The sequence below is a fragment of the Brassica napus genome, chromosome A4, assembly GCF_020379485.1.
Source record: "Brassica napus cultivar Da-Ae chromosome A4, Da-Ae, whole genome shotgun sequence".
In the NCBI taxonomy this organism is placed as follows: Eukaryota; Viridiplantae; Streptophyta; class Magnoliopsida; order Brassicales; family Brassicaceae; genus Brassica; species Brassica napus.
In genome coordinates, this window is record NC_063437.1 from 5,504,001 (window position 1) to 5,525,006 (window position 21,006).

A 21,006-nucleotide genomic window follows, 5' to 3' on the forward strand; every position below is an offset into this window, starting at 1 on the left:
TCAGTCTGCCTCGCGAGAGGAAGCTGTCGAAGAGATGAAGGACTGTCGATCGACGGTGCACCCTTGATATCGGTTGACGGTTATGCCAGAATATGGGCTGCGTATATTTTATGACCGACTGAAGCCCAGAAGCAACCACAAATTACCAGAATATCCTTGGACGACCTAACACCCTATTTATGTGTTTTCTAAGCCATTGTTGACGGCTAAGCTTTATTTTATTCATAGTTCTAGGTTAGGAGAGAAATGAGGAAATCCTTCAGAGTCCTCCTGGAAATCCATTGGTTTTATAATATCTATTGCAATTTCTTATCTATTCATCTATGATTTATGTGACAAACTTCATGTCTGAATAGATCCACCTGTTAGGTAGTAATGAGGGATTAGCTCCAATTATAGATTGCTAAGTTGTGATGTTCAACTTTAGAATTGTCATTAATGCTTGTTTTTAGATTAGCTACCTAGAACTTGCCCTAAGAGTTGTAGACATAGGCGATAGCTTGCATCTCACCCAGAATCCATCTTAACTGAGCTAAAATTGCTAGAGAAGACGAGAGCTGATTTAGGAATCTTAGTGAGCATATTCAATCCACGCATTAACGCTTGGCCAAAAGCGTCGATCGATATTCTAATCGAATAATCGGTCGACGGTTCAACATGTGTATCGATCGATATTCCTATAGAATCATCGATCGACACTGGTCAATAGACAAACCTAGAAAGCGAAAGCCTAATCATTTGCTTATAAGTGTTGAGCTCTATCATATCATGTATACAACTTGTTAGGCATATGTAGGATTATAATCCTGATTATAAGAAACCCTAAGTCTAGCAACCATCCTTCCATCAAACCTCAATCAAATCAATCGAGCAATTATTTTGCTCACAAAATTGTAACTTTACATTTAAAATCATTAAATCAACCTAGCTAAATCAATCTGATTAGATTTATTTGGTTTTCTAGCTCCATGTGATTCGATCTCTAAGAATTACAACTCGACCTTTTATTTGAGAGAGTATAAATCATCTCTTAGGGTAATTTAAGAATAAAAAAGAGCCAAGACATGTCATAAAAGTGAATGCAATTTAGTTAGGTTGTGCGGTGGATTTCTCAAGGGCTAAGTGCCTTTCGCACATAGAGAAAAGTGTCCTTAGAGCTAATAGTGGAAAACTGTAAGCTTTCTGTTTTGGAAAAGCTCTTTAAACAAAATGTATCACGCAATGAATCAAGTAAATTTAGATCGTTTATAGCTTAACCCTTATTATTGACTATGTTATAATATAATATGCCACTACAAGAAAAATGAGTTTTAATAGCAGACCGGAATAGCGTTTTTTACGATTATGCTATAGTTGACATACCCGTTAGTTTTAGATAGCGTTTGTATATTTGAAAACGCTATGATAGAGTGGTATATTTGCAAACGTTATGATAACATATGGTTTTATATGTATCACTTGGTTTTGATAGCAAAACATGATTAAAAACGCTATATTTGGTTTTTAAATCCCTAAACCCTAAAACAAGTTTTTAAACCCTAAACTCTAAATACAAATTTTAAACTCTATTTTTAACACCAAATCTTAAATTTAACTTCAAATGTTAGATATAAACTCAAAAATTAATCATTTCCAAAATTTTATCTCAAATCTTAAAATCAATATTCCAAACCTTTAACTTTTAAACCCTATACTCATACATTTATTCTAACCTTCAAATTTTAAATATAAAGTAATTAAAAAAATCTCAAACACTAAATAAAAATTCCAAAAATTATTTATTTTTCAAAAATTAATATTAAATCAATACTCTAAACCTTTAATCCTCAAACCCTATACTCAAACCTTTATTCCAAACTCATACTTTAAATCTAAAATCTAAAAACAAACTTTTCAAACCCTACACTCGAACATTTAAACCTTTAAACTAATTTCATTTACTTATACTCTTTTACTTTAAACCTTTAAACTAATTTCATATTACAGTTTAAAATTTTTGGACTTGGACTAATGGTTATATACGAACCACACGATCTTCTTTTGGATCTAAAGTTAGTGATCCACTAACTGTTTTCTGATTGGTCAATGTAGGGTGACAAAGATCACTACTTTCAGCCTTTGATAAATATTGATCCAACGGCCACAATTAATTAATTAATTTTGCTAATTTATTTCTACCTCAGATTTTTTGTTCTTTCCTTTCTATTTTGTTCTTCTTCCCTACGCCATCAACATATCTCTTTTTCTTTTCTGTATCTGTGCACATCTTTCTTTCTTATTCTCTAAACCACCACCACCACCGTCTCTTCTTATTCCTCTTGTTCAAATGGCGGTGGACTCAAAAGAAGGAAGGATGAGAAGACAACATGGTCGAGATCTGGAAATCCAAGTGTAGGAGAGCTTTCTCAAGAAGTGTCGCGAAGGTCTTCAATCTACACAGAAACTTCAATATGTTGCTTCTCCATTGCTCATCGATCCAGAAACAGGTAGAAATCAATATAGATCTGAAATTGATTTCTAGGGCTTAGAACTGACTAAATCGTTTTTTTTATTAGTTGGAGAGCTTGCTGTCTATAGTTGGTGGAGTATAGTCAGTGAATAGAAAATCTTGAAGCTTGAGACAACGGTGCGCGGAGAGGATAGATAAGCCAGAGACGAACTTGACGGTGTTGTAGGGGATGAGCTTGGCAGTGGTGAGCCGAAGACGAGCTCGACGACAGTGAGTGGGAAGAGCCAGGGTGATTCCGTCGTCGTCTCCGACGAAGAGAGACGCGAGGGCTTTGTTGTCACAGCGAATGGTGGTTGACGGCGGAGTTAAGAAGCTTTAAAGCGGTATGGTTTTATTATTAGGTTTAGTTAGCAAATAGGTTTAGGTCTAAGCTTGGTTTAGTTTTGGTTTATTTTCTTATATGTAAACCGTTTTTAGTTTATGAATAATTCAATTTAAAATATTTAAAATATTTTTTTCTATTTTTTTTTAATTTTTCAATAATGTAATAATAACAATAAAAACACGCTATTAAAGAATATTTAATTGCATACAAAAAAGTGCTATTATATCGGAAGAAAAGATAGCAGAGCATAAAACCGTTATGTAATGTCTTTTATCTATTATGACGGGAGATGATACAGCGCTTCAAAAACCGCTATAGTATCGTTATATAGCGTTATTCGTCCGCTATTAAAATGCATTTTTCTTGTAGTGTGCATAACCCACATGGAAACTTTTTTGGATATTTGTTAAATGAGAATACATTGTTTTGAACCACTACAATGATGAATTAATTAGTAATGAGTAGTACATTGGTATCATCGGATTTGGAAAACTTTTCAGACTCAAAACCAAAATAGCAGCAACAATGGCCGTTCTTTGAGCCAACAAAGTGTTCGCAAAATCCTCCTAGTCTGTATCCTTTAAACCTACAAAACTCATTACATGTCGTTGAGTTCTTACACTGTTGTTGTAGAAAACATTCTCTGACTTGTCCTATTAGGTCATAAACAAATATATTAGCAAAGGTTAAAGTACAAAATAATCATCAAGTGTTTTACGAACTTTTATGCTAGAGAGTTTTTTAATCAGATAATGCAAAACTGATTTTGCATTATATTGAATTTGAAATTAGCTGACTTTTTGTTTGCTAAAATGACACTTCCCGAGCTTGATTGGTTTTCCCGCTACCACCCGCAAACGCAGCTTTTGCGATTAGTAGCGGTTGACAGCGTTTCGAAACAATCATACAAACCGCTACAAATCGCTTCAAACCGCTCCAAACCTCTTAAAATCAAAAGCTGGTTCCAGCTAGCGTTTGCGGTTGCGGGCGGTTGCGGGAGGATAATTTTTTTTTTTTTTTTAAAACCATATAAATACAAAAATAAAAATAAAATTTTTAAAATGGAATTATAAAAATACTAAAATATATCTATTATATTTTAATTAATATTATAAAATTTTAAAATAAAAATATTTTCTATAATTTAAAAAATTTAAAACTATAACTTTGAAAATATAATTTACATATTTATTATAATATTATGATTTTTGATATTTTTATAATTATATAAAATGTAAATATTGTTGATTTATTATTTAACCGCTGCTGTATTTGGTAGTTAACCAGTCATAAGTATCCCGCAAACGCACCAATTTCTAACCGCAGAACCAGTCGTACAAATCTCTTAAAACCGCTAGAAACCGCAACCACCCGCATCCGCAAACGCCCGCAGCCGCAACCGCAACCGCTGCGTTTGAACCAGTCAGACCCTTAATCCTTGATTTAAACAACGCAGGCAAAAATGCTTGTTCACAAGTTAGGAATTCAACTGCACCAAAGCCCAACTTTAGCTTCTTAATACTTTTCTTTCAAATGTGTATCAAACTCAGAGAGCCCAAGTTTAAAATATATCGCAAGTCGAACTACAACCGGGACATCTAGGACATGCATACCTTTTTTTCCTTCTATTTTTAAATTGAAGAAAGAAAATGGTAATATTATTATTTGTAAACCAGTTAGGGTTTTTCCATGTAAGCATGCTGAATTTATTTAAAATTTATTAATATTGTATTTTTAAGTATACATTTTTATTTCTAATTTATAAATATCATGTTTTTAATTAAAATGTAACCATAATATCTTCTTTTTAAGTGGTGATGAAGTCCTATTTTGAAAGAAAATATTATTGAGTCTCCTGTGCACCATGATACTATAGACATATAAAGATAAATCATATTTCGAGCAATTCAATTTTTGTACCTGAAACCATGGGTAGATAGATGGAAACCAACACCATCAAGGATATGAGAGATAAAAACTTCTTGGTTGCCATAGTTACGTTTCTAAAAGCTGCAGTAAATCTTTGTTAGAATATAGGCACTTCAAAATTACAAAAATAACAGAAAAAAGCTTATTAGGCTTAAAATTCACAATCGTCGTTAATAGATCTTTCATGGCTAACACGAATATCTATAGTATGAATAAATATATAGATAACGGTTAAGCTAATAACTTACAAATACGTAAGAGATGTCGATCTTAATGATTTAATTTTACACTGTTTGATAAACAAGTCTTCTTTATCCTTTTCAAAAAAAACATTTCAGTATTTCTGTCAAAATGAGACTTATTTATAATCTAATTGACGAGACTCAGCTTTGTTTTTTTTTTTGTCCACTAGACTCAGCTTTGTTAAGAAAAGAAATAAATCCATTTCTATCATATTTTTGGTCAAACACTTGACTTCACCTATATTTAGTATCATGCCTAGGTAAATGCATTAACATCCTAGCAGCTATTCAAAATCTTGGGGATGATTGGTTGGGATTTATCTTCTTAATTTAGCTTTGTTTACTTTTAAATCATTAAACTTTACCAATCATGTTGTAACTTTATTTTTAATAGTTAAAGCCTAAATCAAGTTTCTATAAACTTTTACCAATCATGCTTTAGCTATATTTTTAAAGCTACAGCAAAAAAACTAAAGCAAAAATGTTTTTAATGTATTTTAGGTAAAAAACCTAAAGCTTTCTTTTATAGGCTTTAGAATCTGTGAAATAAAAAAAACTATCTATAATATGAAATAAATTAGATAATCATAATTAAAAACATCTATAAATATTTAATTCAATTTTGGGTGTTGTAAAAATTATTGAAATATTTTAAATAAAATATATATTATTTACATATCACATTTTAAATAACAATAACTTTGAGAATTTATAAAAAAAATTAATATAAATTATTTAATTGATAAAAATAATTATTTATATATACATCGCAGATTTCACATATTTTATTTTAAAATATCTACTGCCTATAATTTACAGCTACAACAAATTTAACTACATAAAAAGTTTCTGCAAAAAAATCTACAATAACAACTTTACAGCTATAACCAATTGATCTACAGCTAAACTTTTACAGCTAAATTTTTAGAGCCACAGTTGAACCAATCATCACCCTTATTAAATGTATTAAGTATTAACATCCTAGACAGTCTTGGTCAAATACTTAGTAGTTTTTTTATCTAAATTTTAAATTTAAGTTTTTGAATCCGAATATTTAATTTTGAAGTTGAGCAATCATTTTCTTCAATCAAATTTTTTTTTTGCTAAACTATTAATATTCATCAATAAAAATGGAACCCATCTACTCTATTAAAATAGAGTCCTAAATTTATCTACCATTAATGTTCATTTAAGTTTTGGACTGTTTTAAGTTTGTTAGAAAGCTGCTTAATTTATGGATCATTTCAAAATTGTTACAATCTAATTATTATATAACACACTGCTATTACAATGGAACCGGACAACTTCCATTAAACCAACATTTAAATCTATTAAAAGTGAACTAATATATTGACACGATTTAATTTAATTTTGGATGTACTCTATTATAAGTATAACAAACGAATTACGTTCTATGTAATCTATTAATGTAGACCGACTGTATATATACAATTATATTAGCAATACAATAACTTTGATTTGGACCTCTTTTACTAAAGATGATACTTTTCTCTAAGTTGATTTATAAGTTTCTCGTTGACATAATATCATCACACAAAGAATATGTATGTGTTTGGTTCCTGTTTTCTTAAGTAGATAGATTAGATACGATCTCTTTTTACACCTTATTTTCGTGCAATATGTTAATTTGCTCTAACTTGATTGAATCTTTGTTATACTTAGAGATACCTGCCATTATGAACACATTGTGTCGTTAAATAAACTTCAATCACATAATTTCATAAGTGCCAAACTTAAGAATATAACTTTTGCAAAATTTATTTTTTTGAAATACATAATAAGTTAGAAATTACATGTATTTTTAATTATTTCAAATTTGTATATCTAATCTATTAATTTAGGGTCCTATTTTTATCTACTATTAACAAGTCACATAGTAGAACCACTTAAAGAATTAGTTAATATGAAATATTTGATTATTTACATTAATAATAAATCAACTATAAATTTTTTTTTTTATTATAACAATATCTGTTGAGAAAAAGAATCTAAGAAAATCTTACTGAAAGTTTTAAATATTTTTATAAAATATCATATTATTTAATTTTGTAATTAGTAATATAATATTGTTATAAATCAATGTTAACTAAACTTTTAGTATAAAAAAGAAAATAAAAATTATATACTATTCTTTATAAATTAAATAATTATATTCTATGTTATATAAAAATAAAAGTGCTGTATGAATTAAATATGAAAAAATCTATTAAATAGGTAAATTAACAAAAACAATTTAAAAATCATCTAAATAAATTATCACTCATCATTAAAGTGGGTTAAAATTTTTAAACTATATAATATTTTTATACAAAAATAAATTTATGAAAATGTGTTAAACCTTTATATCTACAACAAAATATTAACTTTTTGTTTAAAATATAATATATATTGTTTAAAAATTTTATATAAAAATATAATAGTATATAATAACCTTTAGTTCATATACTATTTAAAAAAATATGTTATTAGAAAACTATTAAATTTTAGTAATTCATATATATTTTTTATTTTAATTATAAATAAATATGTTCAGAAAATATTACGAAAATTCAAATAGTTTTTATAAGATAATGTAGAGTAACGTAGTAACAAAAACAAATTCAAAACTCATGTAATCTTCCAAACTGAAAAATAGTTGTGTAATTTTTAAAAGTTTTCTTGACAAAATATAAAATTTTGAAAATAAATATTCAAACACAAAATGATATATTTCAAATTTTACAAAAGATAAAATCATAGATAATAAAGAATAACTTTTTGAAATGCACCAAGAAAAAACAAACTATATATGTTGTAAAAATTAAAGCAATCTAATATTTTGAAATCTTAATTAAAAATAAAAAGAAAACTCAATATCATAACATCCAAAATATCATATATCAATAAAATTTACTAAAATAATGTGTTATATGCTACTATGTATAAAATCTACTAAAATAATAGGGCTATATTATTTAGAGAAAATAGTGTTTTTTCTTATAAATCCCGCTAAATACTAAAATAATATATGTTAAAGTATATTTTTTAAACACAACATGTATATATAAATTAATGTAAACATATTTGTTTTCCATAATATAAATAAATAAAATTTTAAAATGTATTATAGCAAAATGTATAAATTAAAGAAAAAAACGTATTTTAAAGGAGATTATTTATTTGATTATTTTATATTGTTATTTTATTGGACCTAACTCGAAAATATATTAGTAAGTAATAAAATTTAGGGGTTTTTGCAAAATTGACCTACAACTTAAAGTCAAACACAAAACTAACTCCTTTTTTTTTTAAAATTGGTTTTGCCCTATTCACCCCACAAGTTCATATAATTTACAAAAATGCCATCAATTTTTTTTTCGAAAATGATATTTTTACTCTCTCACCCTCATCATCTTCAAGTAATTACAAGATTGCCATTGTCATCAATATCACAACCACCATGAACAACCAATTTGAAGCTCTTATTGCTCCCAAAATTGATTTACCCTTCTTCTTTTTTCCATTCTTGTGAACTAAACACAACATATCTCTCACTTTCTCTCAACAATGAGCTAAAAAAACCCAAGATTTTGATTCTAAAATTTTTATAGTTCATAGATGTCATAGAAGCTAACGATTATGGCTGAGTGACTTTCATTTGTGATTCTGTGTGCTTAGAGAAGACTTATGTATGCTAAGGAACTTATCTCACCAATTTAAGGTATGACATCGAGTTTTTTTCCAGATCTGTTCGTCAGACGACTTACTTGGGAAGTCGTCTGGCTGTAGACGACTTACCTGGAAGTCGTCTGGCTGTAGACGACTTACCTGGAAGTCGTGTGGTTAACGCAGAGGTTATTTTTGCAATTGACTTTGAAATCTGTAACCTGAGACGACTGAAAGTTAAGTCGTCTACTATTGTTTGGTTTCAAAAAAATTTCCAAAGAACCTAGACGACGTACATTTCAGTCGTCATAGGTTAGTTTTGCATTTGACTGGATAATTTCAGAAGTTTGACTTCCCCAGACGACTTACATTTCAGTCGTCTGGCGAAAATTAAAATAATAATATTTTTTTAAAAGTAAATGACTTACAATTAAATAGTCATAGGTTAGTTTTGCAATTGAAAAAAAAAAACTTCAAGATTTAATTATACACAGACGACTTATAATTCAGTCGTCCACCAAACGACTTACTTGTAAGTCGTCTAGGATTTTTTTCCGAGATTCTGGTCAAACCTCGTAAATCCTGGACGACTTACATTTCAGTCGTCTCGTGGACGACTGAATTATAAGTCGTCTGTATATAATTAAATCTTGAAGTTTTTTTTTCAATTGCAAAACTAACCTATGACGACTTAACTGTAAGTCGTCTACTTTTAAAAAAATATTATTATTTTAATTTTCACTAGACGACTGAAATGTAAGTCGTCCAGAAAAGTCAAACTTCTGAAATAATCCAGTCAAATGCAAAACTAAACTATGACGACTGAAATGTAAGTCGTCTAGCTTTTTTGGAGTTTTTTTTTAACCAAACAATAGTAGACGACTTAACTTTCAGTCGTCCGAAATAACAGATTTCAAAGTCAATTGCAAAAATAACCTTTGCGTTGACCAGACGACGTATAGTTTAGGCGTCTAGACAACTTAGATTGAAGTCGTCTGCGTCTTCTCCGCTAGTTTTTAAGTCTTATACGTTAGTTTTTGAATAACTTGTATTTTTAAGAGTGATAAGTAACTTCAAGATATGTAAAACTCATATTTACAAAATATGTTCTCTCCCTTAGTTTTCCTAAATTTGACTAAGTTTTTCAACGCAAACTTATAAAAAATATGATATGCTTTGACTAGTTACTATTGTTTGTTTCCATCTCTTAAGTATTATTGTTATAGACAATAATGATGACTATTGTTATGAGTTGGAAGAAGGGTTAAAATGCTTCTTAAAATGTTGTATCAATATGAAGCTACCAACATTCTTGTTTATTAAGATGAGAAAAAGGCCATTGGAGTTTATTATTGCATATGAGAGATCTAAAGATAAGAAAAAAGCAACTGAAGTCTATTATTTCATTGATCTTAAAATGTGTAAACACATTGTTAGCACATTTAATACATCTTGGAAAACATTATTACTGATTTTACAAAAAATTTACAACTAAAAGAGTAGACATGCAATTCACAAAACAGATCACAAACAAAACTATTGTAGATCATTCCTCTACGAAGACAAGCTTGGATTCCACTTGATATGGAAGAAAACTTTGTCAGAAGACTTCCAGGAAGTCCAGACGACTTTTAAGAAGTCCAGACGACTTCCAGGTTGTTCAGACAACTTTGTCAGAAGACTTTAGGAAGTTCAGACGACTTTACAGGAAGTCCAGACGACTTTACAGGAAGTCCAGACGACTTCCAGGAAGTCCAGACGACTTTGTCAGAAGACTTCCAAGAAGTCCAGACGACTTCCAGATGACTAACAGGTAAGTCGTCCCAGAAGTCTTCCAGATCTGAAAAACCTGCATATTAAATCCGGATCTGAAAAATCTGCATATCCAAAAACGTTCAAATGGCTTAAAAAGAGAAAAAATGAGTGGAAGATTAGATAAATCTACCTTTACAGAACACACAAAAATACATATCTAAAAATAATAGATCTACCTTTAAATTAGTGGAAGATGAGTACCATCTAATTAAAAACCTGCAAAAAAGATAGATTAGTAAGAAAGAGATGAGACAAAACTGAAAAATTCATATAAAGTTTGGTGTTTTCAAGTCAAAGAGATTAGAGTGGGTTTGGAGAGTTTTAGTTTGGGAAAAAAGTAAGAACTTTATACAACAAGAAGTTACCAAATGAAGAAAAATCAGACATAAGAACTTACCAAAACGCTCAGATCTATTATGAAAGGGAGACTTCGTCAGAAGACTTCCATGAAGTCCAGATGACTTCCAGGAAGTCCAGACGACTTCCTGGAAGTCCAGACGACTTTGTCAGAAGACTTCCAAGAAGTCCAGACGACTTCCAGACGACTAACAGGTAAGTCGTCCCAGAAGTCTTCCAGATCTGAAAAACCTACATATCAAATCCAGATCTGAAAAACCTGCATATCCAAAAACGTTCAAATAACTTAAAAATAGAAAAAATGAGTGAAAGATTAGATAAATCTACATTTATAGAACACACAAAAATACATATCTAAAATTAATTAATCTACCTTTAAATTAGTGGAAGATGAGTACCATTTGATTAAAAACCTGCAAAAGAGATAAATTAGTAAGAAATACATGAGACAAAACTGAAAAATTCATATAAAGTTTGGTGTTTTCAAGTCAAAAAGATTAGAGAGAGGTTAGAGAGTTTTAGAATGATGAATATTACATTTTTGTTGCAACCATTTGAGAGGAGGAGAGAGAATGTGTAAATTTTTCTTTATATAGGGAGACAAAAAATCCAATTAGGTTAAATATTTTTGACTCAGACGACTTCCTGGACGACTTAGATTTCAGTCGTCTGGTGAAGAAATTAAAACAAACGACTTACATGTAAGTCATCCAGAAGAGTTTAATATTTTTAGCGGGAAATTAAATATTTTTAGCGAGAAACTAAAATAGAAGACTTTCCACACGACTTACAAGTAAGTCGTCTGGTTTAAATTATTTAAGCGGGAAAATAATTTTTTTTAAAAAAATTTAGGCGGGAATATTTGGATGACTTACATGTAAGTCGTCTGTTTTAATTTCTTCACCAGACGACTGAAATGTAAGTCGTCTAGACCCTAAGCATAACCCTAAACTAGCTTTTATATGTCCGGTAAATGATCCGGTTAGGTTAAAACGTACATTTGTAAAATTATGGGTTCGGCACGATGTGGACGACTAAAATATACGTCGTCCGAGTAAATTATTCAACAGACGACTGAAATATAAGTCGTCCACACCCTAAACATAATCCCTAAACTTAATTATCTAATTAAACACTTCATAAAATCAAATTAAACTTGAAAAGTGTTTACTATACACAGAAATAAACACATATAGGTGAAAACTAATTTTTGAAAAAAACATTTTAGTTTCCAAAATCTAACCCTAACAATACATACAATACTACAACATATGTTTGCCAAACTCCTAAACCAAAGTATTTCATGATTCACTACTTCCACTCATCTATTTTCAAAACAAATCAATTTTATCATATCTTAATTTATATCACTTAAAACTGTTTATAATTACTTGATTTTTATTTTTCACGCATCAAAATATTTTTTTACAAGATTTATAAATTATTTTTAAAATAAACTGGTACCAGACGACTTAAACTTCAGTCGTCCAGACGACTTCCAACATCTCAGACGACTCAGATGATTTATTGGGGTTATATTCGTAAAAATGGCTTCTGTTTTTTTGTTTGATCACAAGGGGCTGAGCTGTAATTTCACTAGGCTTTTAGGTTAGTTTTGCATTTGATTCAAGTTTGGGTATAGGTTTGAGGTTAAAATCAAGTTGTGGGTTAGTTTTGGCAAAAACCCCTAAAATTTAATATCCAAGTAAAATGTATGAAACAAATCACTATATGTTAATAATGCCGAATAAGAAATATAAAAATAAAATTATGAGTTACACAATATACAATAATAAAATGAAATTTATATATTTAAAAATATTTTTAATATTATCAAATATATTTATAAAATGAAAAATTATCCGCACGGACGTGCGGGTTAAAATCTAGTCTATACTATTAAAATAGATGTCATAACTTAATTCATGTGTGATTTTTTTTTTTATTTGGACCATCCCTTAGAAAGTTGATTAAAATATTTTTTGTATAAATATTTGAATTATTCTAAAACAAACAAATCAAATAGATACTCCTAATTTTCTCTCAAAATTGTATCTGGCTAAAATATTTTCATATCTTTTTATTTACAATATAAATATATATTTAATTTTTCATTAAAATAAACCTTTTAAATATTTAATCAATTTCGTATTTATTTAAAATATAAATGTATATTTCATTTTTTACTTAAACAAAAAATTTAAAAATTTAGTTAATTTTTTGTTTTATTAAAAGTTAAACGTAGATTTCATTTTAACTAAAAAAACTTTTAAATATCTAATAATTAATTTTGAAATTATAACTAAACTCATGTACAATTTTATGTTAAATATTTGATCCTTAACCAATAAGAATTTTTCAATTTAAAATTTTGTATCATATTATTGAAAATATTTTATTATTGACAATTTAAAACAAATAAATTAAATTATTGCATGTGAACTATAAAATTGTTGTGTTTTGAAATGATATATTTAAACAATTAGTAATATGGTAAATATTAAATTTAAATACAACTAATCATATAAAAATAAATTTATGTGTAAAAATGAAATTGATCACCCGCACGGTTGTTCGGGTCAAGATCTAGTACAAGTTAACATGTAAGTCCTAAAAAGTTGGAAAGACTTTAAGAACAACACAATAACAATAAGACTAGAACTGAAAAAAATCCAGTTCTTATACAACATGATCTACAATCAAAAAATTGGTTAGGACATCTGACGATGTCAATGAGAAAGAACCCTAGTCTCCCAATGACATTACAATGTATGAATCCTGGTCCCCCACAAATGCTTTGAGCACAAAGTCTCTCTACAAGAACCCGACAAGGGCTAACGGTACCTATTCTTAGCATGAACTCAATGAAGACCGATGATGGTGCCACAAACTCATCAAAATCCTAAGACAAATTTGACCAAGATCCAAAACCGAAGAGTAACTGTATTCGACACTACCAAAAGTAAAGATGAAGATGGGTTGAAAGGCTGCCGCATTGCATCACAAGTCCTGCAACTAACATCCACTAGGGAAAAACAAGAAACATAGGCTCCACCCTTGGAATGATGCAATTCTACACACTGTGCCACCAAAACCCAAGCAATCCAAATGACAAGGGATATAAGAACCAGTAGACACTCATGCTCAGCCTCTGAGACCCAGAGGTCTGACAGACTGTAGTTTGGCACCAAGCGCACCAAACAATCGAAAGCTTGGCACCAAGAGGAAGAGACATGGGACGAAAACCAAAAACCAAAACGTCGCAATCGATTTCCAAGAATGAAAAGAAGAGAATGTGGTGACCGGAAAAGGAAAAGAGGAAGAAGCTGTGACTCAATCTATCCGGAGACATAAAAGACTCTACGCTAACAACAGAGAAGCAGACACATGCACACACGCCGTCGCCAAAGTTATAAAGCTGACACACGACTGCTTCATAAACATTGAATTCGCCAACGATATGGAGAAACACGAAACACAAATGCTCCAAAAATGTTGAAACCTCCTGAGAAAAGAGGAAGCAAGACTCCTTCGGTAAGACACCAAGTGGAAGAGTAACCCATGCGCCACCGTCCATTCCACTGGAACTTCACCTTCGAATAAAACTGTGGTTAAAGATAAGATTCCATGCAGAGGAACCTTCCCATGGTGAAAATGGCTAATATCATTTAATGAAAAGGGTGTAGATACATATAGGACTGTTCATGCAACATTCCATGAAAAGCTTCTGCCGTAGTCCCCATTAATATATTAAATTTTTTGAGGCTCCAATTCATGAAATTTAGTTTAGTATAATATAGTTTAGGACAAATTATAATGTGTTTGATTCTTGATTTTTGATTAAATTTTCTTCTTAAAAAATTCTTCTTAAAGAAAAAATAATAAACTTTCATGAGTTTTGTTGGGGATAATTAATTGAGGAAGTCATTCCTCCAACTTAGAATAGGATACCGACCTTATTCTCATACCTCGTCAATTTTTGGCTTCTGTGCCGGGTATTTCTCCAACCTCCAACTAAAATGAATAACTTCCTAAATGGATACTTTTTCGTACTTAAGTATATAGAAGAATCTAATATAGTTTTGACTATATGAACCTAAAAAGGAGATTCCTAAAACCTAGAAGAAGGAGATCGGTCGACTATTCTACACCTCAACATTAGCAGCGAAAAACTAAAACTAGGGTTTCAAGGCGTATAAGTTGTATTTTCTCCTTTATAGATCAAGAAACATAACATTTGATCCATATCTCGAGTTCCTTCTATCGTACTTCATATTTTTGTCGTATCACGAAGAACCCTGCTTTACCCTTAGAGTTGGGTGCTAGAAGGAGGGTGATAACCATGACTACGTGAAAATGATCGGAAGTGAGAAAGGGCAATCTTTGGCCACCACATCAGAAACGAAATTGCAAGCCGAGCTAAAAGCCATCAAAGGGCAAATTTTTAAGATGCATACAGCACGGGAAAATAGCAATACCCCTACGGCCAATCCCTTAATCATCTCGAATATCCAAATCTTGAAAGAGAGGATGGAAGAGTACTCAATTCAGCTGCAGTAGAGCGTACATAAGGTATCACAGTCAAAGCTGAGAACCTAGTTTTCCGAGAGGAAAACTCAGCCCTCAACCCCGCATGAAAGAATGATGCAGGTTCTGAACCTGCGTTCGATCTATGTAGCTCTTGGATACTCCGGATAGGGAAGAGCCCGATTGAGCGGGGTTCACCACTGAATGGAAAACCGAACAAAGGGACCGATATCACGCGCATAAACCAAAAACCAAAACTGAAGACGATGATTATTCTGACACGGACACCAACACAAAAATGAAAGAAGCAGGAACTACAAGAAAATCAAAAGAAATGACATACCTTGAAGAAGTCTTTTCTAAGAGAATCAAAGAGGTCTTCTCGCTTGTAGAAAAGCTTCCTAATGTCGCTCCTCCTATCATGAGAAGTGATATTAACTCCTGTAATACCCTCTGTCCTGATTAAGATAATATGGACGTCCTATGGACAAGCGTAGTCGCGAGGTTTCGAATGAACCATCAACCCGAATACTCCATAAGGGTGGTCGAGAGGTCGGGTTGGAAGCTTGGGTTGAAAAGTTCTCCTTTTGCTCAGGATAAGTGTAGTTAGCTTAGACTAGTTTAGGAAGCTTAGGTTAGCTCAGTGTAGTTCAATCATCTCGACCATGTAGTTGACCAGCTAGACCCAGCTAGCTTACAAGCTCGACCCAGCTAGCTAACCAGCTAAAGCGGTCGGGCTAGGTAGCGACCAGTTGTGAGCGGTCCGTACATAGTCTGGTAGGTCTGGTCAGTGGTGAACGAGGGGTGTGGCGGTTAGGCTAGGGTGGATTGGGTCAGGCTAGTTAAGCTAGGTCAGAACTTAGCCGAGGTGGTTAGTGGAATAGAGGTATGATTGGGCTGTCATGGGTGAAGGGGTTTGAGTGCATTGGCAAAAGGAAGAAATGCATGGGTGAATAGTCACGATGCATGGGCGAAGAGACACGATGGTTGGGCGAATGGTCACAATAAATTTCGCACCAGTTTGGCCCTGGCCATAGGTGCCCCTTCGACCAGACCCCCTTGCATATATATACACATTGCCACTTTCCCCCTTTGGCGTAATTCCATTTTCAAAAACCAGCAAAGAAATCGAGAGAGAGAATTCGGCGAGAGATAGAGGGTTAACCGGCAAATGGTTAAGACCGAGTGGTCGACCCATTCTGGTGGGTGGTCGTAGAGTCTGGTGAGACAGTCAGGCGAGGCGGTTGGGCTGTTTGTTGAAAGGACCAAAAGGGTGACTTTGTGTTTTGCGATTCTATTATTTTTCTTCTTATTTTCTCTGATTGGCTACGGTGAGTGTGATGATGTAGGGATAGAACCGAGGGTCTATACTGGCCGAGTGATGGTCATGGCCTTTAGGTCAATCAGGGATTATTTGTTGGATTGATTGTATTTTATGATCGGTACACAAGGCAATGAGGCTGCATGTATTACTTTTTTGGGTGCATTCATGTACTTTACTCAAACCGACTATATGCATATATACCTTAGGTATAGTCGTATGCTTGGGAGAGACCAATGAACCGATTGGTTTCCATGAGGGACTAGGCGATTGGTTAAGGTAGCCGACAGATGGAAAGAATTTGCCAAGAGCTTCCCTCGAGAATGGACCATACCTAGCAGACAGAGACCATGAGGCCGAGTGATTGAATTGATCGATTGGTTCAGGAAGCCATCATCGATTAAAAGACTTAGGATCATTATCATGTTGGGATTATTTTTTTGGGGACTAACCGTGTAGGTGGAATGATTCACCTCACTAAGGAATTGTAGAGTTTCTTATGTCTCATTTAATGTGGCAGGTTTTAAGGATTGTCCAGGTTGACGCAAGACAGACGGCCAATTTGTGTGAGTGGTGTTTGATTCATTTAGGTCTTGTTGTGTTGTATATGATTGATATGATTATACTTAAAATACAGTGAATCAAATCCATTATGATTTATACAATGTGGCCATATGGCTTTCTTTGCTTCAGTGTATTGATTGAGTAATTAGAGAATCCTTGGTTGATAACCTCACTTGAATATTACACTTAAAAGGATATTATTTGATATAATTTTTAGTATATTTGAAATATAGTAAAAATTAATATGTTTAAAGGGCATTATTTTTTAGTACGCTATAGGTGCCATGTGAGTCCGGTTGGCACTGACTACAATGATGAACTAATTAGTAATGAGTACATTGGTATCATCAAATTTGAAAAACTTTTCTGAATCAACAAGGTAACAGCAACAATTGTTGTGTTTTGGGCCAAGATAGTGTTGACAATATCCTCCTTGTATGTATCCTTTAGATTTACAAAACTCATCGCATGCCGGTGAGTTTTCACATGGTTGTTGCAGAAAACATTCTTTGGTTTGTCCTGGTTAGGTCAGAAACAAATATATTAGCAAGGCTTTAAGTACAAAATAAGCACCATAGTGTTTTACGGAATTTTATAAATTTCAGTTAATGTTTTTAAATTGTCACCTAAAAGTAAGAAAACAAATTTTGCATTATAATGAGTTAACTTTTTTTTTTTTTTACAAAATATGACACTTGTCAATTAATCCTTGAGTTAAGGAAAAATAAACAGTCGGGCAAAAATGCTGGTTCACCAGCCAGGTATACAACTTAGACGAAATTATGTTTTAAATGGTAATCGATTTCAGGGAACACAAGTTTAAAACATATCGCAAGTCGGAGAGAGAAAATGGTAATATTATTATCTCTTATTGTTTCTAAAAAAATATTATCTCTTACAAAATTTTAACTATATGTTTATCTTAGATCATTGCCAAACAGTATCTATAAAATAAACCAGTTGGGTTTTTTTTTCCTGTAAGCATGCCAAGATTAATATTATGTTTTGTAATAAAATACTTATTTATTTATAAATTATAAAAAATATTTTGTAATAAAAATAATCATTTTCTTATAGCTAAGTTTATGGAAATAAGTCATAAATGATTGAAATAAAATTATTTAATATTAATTAACATTAAAAGTTATCTGCTATAATTTTTAAATATAAACAACCCATTTTGGTTGAGAAGTCCAATCTTTCAGAAAAAGTATAATTGAGTCTCTCATTAACCATGATATTATAGAGCTATAAAGATAAAAATAATATTTAAAGAAATTTAACATCATTACCTGAAATCATTGGTAGAAAGATCTGAACCAACACCATCAAGTATATAAGAGATAGAAACTTCTTGGTTGCCATAATTATGTTGCTAAAATATAAAATAAATATTTGTTAGAATACAGTAAACCTAAATATTTGAAAGAAATGAAAAATAAAAAGCCTATTAAAAAGAAAGATTCAAAATCAAAGTTGAGAATATCCATGGTTAATAAGAAAATCAATAGTATGAATAGATATATACATAAAGATAAAACTAATAACTTACAAATACGTAAGAGTTCTTAAAGTTTTATTTCTCACTGTTTGATAAAAAAAGCCTGCTTTACATTTCTTTCAAATAAGACATATTTATAATCAAATTGACGAGATTCAGTTTTTGTTAAGGAAAGTAAATCAATCCATTTATATCATGTTTTGGTCAAATACTTGACTTCACCTATATATATTTTCATACTATGAATTAACATCCTATCAGCTATTCAAATTTATTTTAATGGACTTTCCATAATATATATATACTATATTTTCATATTATTGTACTTTCAAAATTATATATTCTTGTTTAGACATTAATTCTCGGCCAAATACATAGGCATTGATTGTTTAAGTAGATTTTGGTATGTTTTGGTATTTTATATTGTGGTTTTGGTTTTAAGTTTTGATTTTTGGTTTTTGTATTCTACCATTTTTAGGTTTAGGTTTTAATATTGTTTTTAATTTTACAAAAAAAAGTAATGGTGATTTATTTTATGGAAATTGTAGTGTATAGTGCAATAAAATTATAATTTGTTGTGTAGCAGTTGAACAGTTCTTTTGTTTTGTAACAAATTTTATTAGATTAAACTGTAACCGGATTTATAGCCAGAGGCTTTTAAACCTGAGATATGTGTTAGTTCGCCTGAACAAAAATTAGTACCACATGGCAACCCAAAATTTTCACAAACTCGGATTATTCATATAATACAAATGTTTCAAGTACACCAAAAAAATATTATAGATCCGGCCGGAAAATCAAAACCTTATCACATTTTACACACCTACTTGTTAGACAAAAATACAGAAAATCTGCAAAAGCCTTTCCTAAGCTCCTCTCGTCCCATGGGTCAATTTATGGCTTGCCTGCAAAAAAAAATAGAGTTGTGTGCAACTAATTTGCTCGGTGATATACATGGATTTTACCATTTTTAGACCATGCTATATGACCTATTTAGATTCTATTATATGTATTTGGAGTCTGTTTTAGAGTATTTTCAGGTTCAGATACGTTTTAGAGAACTTTGGTGATTATGGAGCTTTTGAAGTGCAGAATTGCACATACGCGTCCGAAATTCAGATATGGATGGAGACCTTCCCATGGTTAGATTGAACCCATATTTTGACACAAGATAGAGCTTTGAGTTACTTTTCTACTGCCACCGATTTGAGGTCCATCTGAATGTTAGATCTAAAGTTATTTTTGTTTTACTGAAGAGTTGTACGTCTGCCTCGCGAGAGAAAGCTATCGTGGATTAAAAGGACTGTCGATCGACACAGCCTTGGTTTCACTAGACAATGATGCCAGAAGACGAAAAAGGTGGTATTTACCGGCAATGAAAAAGAACCAACCCGAAAGGCGATTCAACTTCATCTACCGAGGGTCAAAGTTTTGCAACTCAGTCAATTTAAGAAAAGTAAATCAATCCATTTATATCATGTTTTTGTCAAATACTTGACGAGATTAAGTTTTTGTTAAGAAAAGTAAATCAATCCATTATATCATGTTTTGGTCAAATACTTGACTTCACCTATATATATATTTTCATACTATATAATGAATTAACATCCTATCAGCTATTCAAATTTATTTTAATGGACTTTCCATAATAATATATATATATATATATATATATATATATATATATATATGTATACTATATTTTCATATTATTGTACTTTCAAAATTATATTTTCTTGTTTAGACAGTAATTCTCGGCCAAATACATAGGCATGGAGACTTTCCCATGGTTAGATTGAACTCATCTTTTGACACAAGATAGAGCTCTGAGTTACCTTTCTACTGTCACCAATTTGAGGTCCATCTGACGGTTAGATCTAAATTTATTTTTGTTTTACTGAAGAGTGATACGTCTGCCTCACAAGAGAAAACTGTCGAGGATTAAAAGGACTGTCGATCGACACCACAGCCTTAGTTTCACTCGACAATGATGCCAGAAGACGGTCCTAGTATATTTCAAGACTGACTTAAGCTCAGAAATCACTACAAATTACCAGAATACCTTTGGCCAACTCTAAACTCTATTTATGTGATTTTAAGCCATTGTTGATGGCTACGATTTATACACTTTATTCTATTCTTAGTTTTAGGTATAGAGAGACGATCAATTCTCCTAAATATATTGATTGGAACTCGATTGGTTTTATTATTTATTTCTTTATCTATTACTTTATTCAGACTATGATTTGT

General features: G+C 31.3%; 2 long non-coding RNA genes across 2 annotated transcripts; one reads left to right on the forward strand and one right to left on the reverse strand.

Moving 5' to 3' along the window:
- Positions 1-1,202: 1,202 nt before the first annotated feature.
- On the forward strand, positions 1,203-3,027 carry LOC125608126. Its single transcript, XR_007339216.1, has 2 exons — positions 1,203-2,486; positions 2,556-3,027. It is a non-coding gene; the product is annotated as an uncharacterized LOC125608126 (long non-coding RNA).
- A 10,298-nt stretch (positions 3,028-13,325) lies between these two features.
- LOC111215336 lies at positions 13,326-20,177 on the reverse strand. Its single transcript, XR_002664320.2, has 3 exons — positions 18,808-20,177; positions 18,548-18,630; positions 13,326-17,774 (listed from the first exon to the last, which is right to left on the reverse strand). It is a non-coding gene; the product is annotated as an uncharacterized LOC111215336 (long non-coding RNA).
- Positions 20,178-21,006: the final 829 nt, after the last annotated feature.